The sequence below is a fragment of the Pteropus medius genome, unplaced genomic scaffold, assembly GCF_902729225.1.
Source record: "Pteropus medius unplaced genomic scaffold, Ma_sr-lr_union100, whole genome shotgun sequence".
NCBI lineage: Eukaryota > Metazoa > Chordata > Mammalia > Chiroptera > Pteropodidae > Pteropus > Pteropus medius.
Genome location: NW_024349797.1, coordinates 18788581 through 18795348, shown reverse-complemented (window position 1 = coordinate 18795348; position 6768 = coordinate 18788581). Strand labels below are relative to the sequence as shown.

The window sequence follows — 6768 nt, the reverse complement described above, 5'->3', positions numbered from 1 at the left end:
GCTGCATGATGGATCTAGGAGCGGATTTCATTAAGGGAACCCTCTTGCAGATCTGGGGCACCCCCGACAGCACCCACTACACGTCGACACTCAAGAATCACAAGCCCATGAAGAACACTTACGCACTTATCAGAGTACAGAAATTACGGATCATCTCTGTGTACCCTCAGCACATGTGGGCATGATCACAGAATTCCCACATCCTCTCACTTTAAAAGACCCAGTGAATTTAGAAGAACAAGCGATACATGAGGAAATGAGTTCGTTGAAGCCGGATTGATCAGTCATTCGCAATGTGTTTTATTGCACATCTACTCTTCACTGAGCATCGGAAATATAGACATGATTAAGGCAGCTCCTGCCTTGAACCTGCTCACAGCTCAGGGGGCAGAGAAAAAGCAAGAAGTGTGATAATGTAATGAAGTCACACAGTAGGGACTTATACAAGTGCAAAATGGGGCAGAGAGGAGACTAATTCTCTGTGCCATGAAGGAGATGAAAGTCAAGGTGAGTCTTGAAGGATGCCTAGAAGCCCACCCGGGAGAGAGGGTATTAGGGCACCCCAGGAAGAGCAGCGGATGAGCACTGCATACTGCAGAGAAGTGGAGCGTTTCTCCAGGACCCATTGCCAAGGGCATGGCAGACTGTAGAATGACCTCGCGTCCCTGGCCTTGACTCGACATCCATAGCTTTCGTGGTTGCGTGCTATCCGACTGTTCGACAAATATGTCCCCCTCCACGCTCGCATGGAACCCTTCACGATACCCCCTGGAGAAGCCACGTAGTCATTTCGCGGGGGCTGCCTCGTGCCAAGCCCATTTGGATTCTTATCTCAGAATTGCCACCGGAGTACATTTGTAAGCCATATAACGGCTTTGTTCTTAGAGCAATACATTGTTTCTGGTTCCAAGTGCTCTATTCCTCAGGACGACTATCCATTTTGTTGCTAGATTTGGCTCCAAAGAACTTGGAACTATGTGCAAAGATTAAATCTAGCCTCGAAGGTTGATGCTGGTCTCTGTGGCGGGTGCGTTCAGTGACACGCTCTGGGGGAAGGGTGTACCGCCAGCCTGCTGCCTTTTCCACCGCCGCCCAGGGGAAAGGAAGCTACATCTCATCAGTCGGCTGCCAGGACACCCACTGGGCTCCTCTGGGCAGGGGACCTGGTGCACGAAGGCTGAGGGCCCTGAGTGCCCATGGGTGGCACTCGTCCTCCATTCGCTGGGATTATTAAACTGACCTTGTCCCCAGCTTCACCTTGGGTGTTCCGCCAACATATTCACTCTTGTCTACACATGCTCGTTCTCACTTCTTCCTGTAGCACAAGGTCAACCAGCAGAGCCCAGGACCCCAAGATTTGGATTGAGAGTTAGGGGACGCTAGGAGTCCCCTAGAGTCTGAATCTCACTGTCTCACACAGACACTGCTGGCGGGGGGGGGGGGGTGCAGGGGGGGAGGGCTTGTAGCAAAGTGTCGTCCATTAAAAATGTTGCAAAATCCTTTTCTTGGGAGCACGATTCTGAACCCAGAGAGATGATAGGAAGCAAGAGGCCATTTCTAGACCAGAGTGCCAGACGCAAGATTCTCCTTCTGCCTACACGCCCGGGACGCCTCCGCCCTGGCACAGAAGCATCATCTCAAGGAGGACGCTGTGGTTCCATGATGCCCACCTCGGCTCAGAATCACATGCTGTGAACTATCAGAAACAAGACGCTGGGACCGCACAGGGCATCCAAGAGGACTGGCATTTCTGGGCTGGGAATTACAGACCAAGGCGCCTTGGTGGGGCCTGTGGGGCCTGCTCCCAAGGGCGACCAGGGCGGCTGGCAGCCCTGCTTTCCAGGAGAGCTGGCGAGCAGTGTGACACCGTCACTCACCAAGAAAAGTTCACTTCCCAAAATACCACAAGCTGCAGGTAAACGAAAGAAAGGTCAGCATGAGGTAGGTGTGCGTGGTCTAAACCAGCTCGTACATAAAAATTGCCTAATTACTGGGACGATGCGGAAGAGCCTGTTACTCCGAGCAGCTGACCCTCGGGGCTGGGTCGCAGAGAAGCACGCATCGGAGCTGCTTACACGCAGCAGACCTCAGGCTCCAGCTGCAGAGAAAATGCCATAATTCTCTATGCTCCCCACCCCCATCACGTTATTACATTTAAAGCAATCTCTGTAAAAACTGCATGAAAACGTCATATATACCTGAATCTTTTGTATTCATTTCATACTTAAACAATGTGACTAATCGCCGTTTTCGACTCGTTGTCCTTGAATTTTCATTATGAAGATTCAAAAGGTATAAATTTCATCCATTAGATTTGGAAGCATACATAGTATGTTATTTGAATGAATTAAATTTCGTCGACTTCTACTTCAATCAGATTTTGAAATAAGATGGGAGAGCATCATGGCCTCCATTGTCTCCTTCTTCTTCACTTGATATCCAAACTCTCTGTGCCCCCAAACTCTGCAAATAGGGGTCCTTTATCAAAGATCAAATCCCTTTTGAAGCCAGACAAGTCTTCTTTTAAAATAATTTTGTAATTCATTTACCCCACCAAAGATTCATAGAGTGTCTCTTATGTTCTAGACACAGGGCATCAAGGACTAAGTCAGCACACAATTATCGTTACGGTATTTCTGTGAGCTTTTGGGGGGGGGGAACCCACACAGATACACATATTGATTTATAAAAATTTGTTTATTTATAAATGTAAAACAGAGAGGAAACAAGCGGGATAGCTATGCCACATTGAGGGCGTCAGGGAAGACTTCCTGGAGGAGGTAAAATCAGACTCTCATAGAATTAGTAGGAATTAGTTAAGGAGAAAAGAGGACAAAGGGCTGTAGGGGCAGAGGGAGGGCCCGGGGCAGAGACTCGGAGGCCTGAGAGGGCAGCCATTCGAGGAACCGCCAGACGTTTCTTTAAGAGGCGTCACGCTGTGAGTGGCGTCGTGCGCGGCGTCGTGCGCGGCGTCGTGCGCGGCGTCGTGCGCGGCGTCGTGCGCGGCGTCGTGCGCGGCAAGCCTGTTTCCACCTGGTTTTGCTGCACAATAGCTCGAGTGCCTTCCCGCATCTTCCTCCTCGTTGCCCTCAGGGGATGATCATGAGTCAGTGTCATGTTCTGTTTTTAGAAAATAGCCAGTATTAGAGAGAATAAATACACAAGCCAGAGAAACAGAGCTTTCTCGACAGACGGATGGAATTAGAGGCTGAGGGGTCAGTGGAGCTTTTGAAAGAAGGCCCGGTAAAACGGGGGTCCAGCGGCCACAGGAAGTGACTCTGACCATCACAGGAAAAATGGTAGATGCAAAGTCAGCCACTAAAAGGGGCTGGATCCTGAAATCCTATCTCCCCAAACGCACACGCGCACAGGCACGCACGCACGCACGCACGCACACACTCACAATTCTCGAGGACTTCTGGGATGGCTCTTGGTCATTTATTCTGATAGAGGGCTGATCAGACCCACACAGCGCTTGCATGGCCCGGAAAAGTAGCCCCCCAAAATTAGGGCCGCTCCATCAGAAAGGACTCATCGCAAACCGAGTTGTACACACGCCGACGTCGCCGTGATGTTAGGCACAGGCCAAGGGCACCCCAGGATCCCGCCTCCACCAGGAAAGGCAGTGTCTGTCTTTACTGTGCCTGTGGGGGAGAGGAAGGACTGTGACCTCCTGAATCTTCCAGACATATTGCTTCTGTGCGGCGCCGACCCACAGAACGCAATGCACATCTCACCGGGGCGTCCGGGTCACTGGGATTCTTTCGCCTTGTAGTCAATTTTAACTGTTTTCTGAACTTCCAATATTCCCATTTCCCCAAAGAAATAGAACGTAACCAGAACTCTTCTGAAAGGTCCATTTACCCAAGGGAAATTCCATCTCGAATGCGTCGATGATGGCCAGGCACTGGTCCCCCAGCTCGATCTCTCATAATGGTGAGCGACAGCACAGCCACTGCTCTGTGATCACAGGGAACCAGAGGGCTTGGGTCCCTTGCAGATGAACTCGTAACTCCGGGGGAGGGGTGACATTTCACACAGGAACGAACAGCACACGGCAGGACGCAGCCAGGAAGAGCCTGGAACATGGGTGACCTGCCGATAGAACCACCACACCTTTCTCAAACATTCTGCCCATTGCTGCTTCATCCGTCTACCTATTAAGCACTGAGAACCAACAGGAAACAAGGGTGCAGCGGAAGCCAAGGGCTTCTTGCCGATGAAGAGAAGGAAGTGAGGACAGCACGTGGCGGCCACGTGGGACTGGAGCTGTGGGAAGCTGAAGCAGCACCTGTCAATAGCAGGTCGACGTGGGAGATGGGTGCACGAGAGCTCAGCCCGTGCCCTCCCCCGGGCACGACCCCGAAGGGCCGTCCCGGCCTCTCTTTACTGTTGCTCCACCACGTTTACCTTCCCCCTCTGCCCCGGCCTCTCGCCCTCACGCCCCATGGCAGTGCTGAGCCGGAGCGTGTGCGAGCCGGTTCTGAGCGCTCTCCCCATGTCTGCCTTCAGGCGTGGCAGGTGGGAAGCTAGAAATCCGCCATGCCGGGAGAATTCACGCCACGGAAATTGGCAAATTACAAATCCGGACTCCGCCCCCCCGCCCCCGCCAGAAAACACTAGGTGAGCGCGTGCGTCTCAGCACACACCGCCGACTGCTCCGTCAATCCCAAGCCCCGCCTCCGTCAGCCTCCTGAACGCAAGACCCCTTTCCATCCGAGGGCCTGTTTCCCGGGGACTCGGTTAAAGACACTAGGTGAGCTTCGGTGGGCTCTGCTGCAAACCCAGCCTGCCCCGGCCACTGGGACTTTGGGCCTTACCTTCCACATCTCAAACGAGAGGCCTGACCGAGGTCTGGGTTTGGGGCTGTGCTACGTGCAGCGCTGGATACCCAGGGCATCCGTCAGGTCATGGAAAGGATCTCTCATCGCAGTGTGGCCTGGGATCTGAGCCCCAGGGTCCTCGTCGACAAAATGAGACAAATCTCTCAGGTTGTTTCGAGGAACAGACGACACCGGTGCGGAGAAGGCTCCCAGCCCAGTGCCCAGGCTGGGAAACGCTCCGCTCGTGGCTGCAGCTCCTGGACTACGGTCCCACGCGAGCAGGACCCGTCACTCGCCCAGAACCTCGTGGCTCACACGTGCGCCACATGATTAGAGGGAAGGGCGAGGCCTGCCCCTGGCATAGCAGCGCACGGCACAGGGAGAAATGACAGCCACCCAATCCGAATGCAAGGTTTCCACTCACGTTCTGGTCTCTGTTGCCGCCATAAACAGGAGACAATTAGAGAATTCTAGGAGAGGCTGTTAATGGCCAAACAGTTAAATTTAGAGCAATTGTGGTTCTCTTTAGAACCACTTTGTTTTACTTCCCACTGTTAGGCTACTAGCTAGTGCCCTGGGAAGGGTTTGCCTTGGGTTTTGGTATCGTACTCTTGCTTCATAGAGGACATGGGTTTTATCCCCTACCTACCTCCATCCAACTCCAGTTGCGGGCTCATTGTCACCTTGGAGCCTGTTTGCTGCCGCGGTTCTCCTTGTGGAGGGTGATCAAGAGGCTTTCCATAACCGGGATGCAGCATCATGCCTTTCTTGGAAGCTGATGAAAGCCGTTTTTCGCTAGCATTCTGCCGTGCATCTTACCGAGTCCCAAATTACGTGCTCGGGGAGACAGCCTGAGACATGGCTTCCACGTAGCTGTTTGGCAACGGGCTTCCTCAGCGCTGTCTCCTATTACTTGAAAATGAGCAGCTGTCGCATTTCAGGTGGGGTTTAGCAAGCAGAAATACGGGACACCCAGTTATATCTGAATTTCAGATAAATAATGAATCATGCAATATTTGGGATGTATTTCTACTAAGAAACTATTTGTTGTTCATCTGAAATGCGACTGTAACTGGGTGCCCTCCATTTCGTCTGGCAGCCTTAACTTTGGGGAACTTTCAGAAATCGAAAAGGAGGAGAAAGCTGTGAGGCTCAGCTGAAAGCAGCTTCAGCCAGCTTTCTCCTTTTGCACTATGGGATGTGTGTTGTCACCAGCAGCCTGTCCCCAGGCCGGCGCTACCTCCTTGCACACAGCAGCTAATGGGGGCCCATCTGAGAGGAGATGGACCACGGTGACAATCTAATGACCCGAAGTCAGAGCTTCCTAGCTTACACACATCATGAACTGTAGAGGTACTGCTGGAGGAGTGGGGAGCGAGCAGAAAGCAGAGGGAAAAGCCCCCCAAAACCACACACACACTGAGTACTACTTTGGCCATCGGGAATGTCCCTTAGTCGATCTGTCTCTGTCCCGTGAGGAGCGCCTGTCGCTTGGCTCCTTGTACCCAGGTTCCTCTGAGAGGTGTGCACGTCAAGGTGAGAACCTCCGCCTTTTACGAGTCAGAGTATTTCTGGATGTGGCGCCTGACTTTCCAAATGAGGACAGAGACCTGTTCCCGCTGCATGCAGCTCAGGACTTGCCCTCGATGGAGACGGAAGCAGCACGATAGATGGCCACCTTCATTCCTGGACCGAACACGGGGGTGGGGGGTACACCCAAAACTTTCTGCGCTTCTGCCGACTATAGCAGCAACACTATCATGGCTCACATTTCTGCCGCCAGAGCTTATGCCTAAGGGAGCAGCCGAATGACAAAGTCCTCACAGGCCTCTGGTAGTTATTAAACAACAGTACTGCCTTCCATGAGCCACCAGGGAGATCAAGTCTCATTACTTAACAGTCTCGCCATTTAGATCATGACGTGACACCAATAACTTACTGTTAT

General features: G+C 52.5%; 1 long non-coding RNA gene across 1 annotated transcript; it reads right to left on the bottom strand.

Annotated features, from left to right (window-relative positions):
• Positions 1–3018: 3018 nt before the first annotated feature.
• LOC120619678 (uncharacterized) lies at positions 3019–4553 on the bottom strand. Its single transcript, XR_005657594.1, has 3 exons — positions 3865–4553; positions 3557–3644; positions 3019–3120 (listed from the first exon to the last, which is right to left on the bottom strand). It is a non-coding gene; the product is annotated as an uncharacterized LOC120619678 (long non-coding RNA).
• Positions 4554–6768: the final 2215 nt, after the last annotated feature.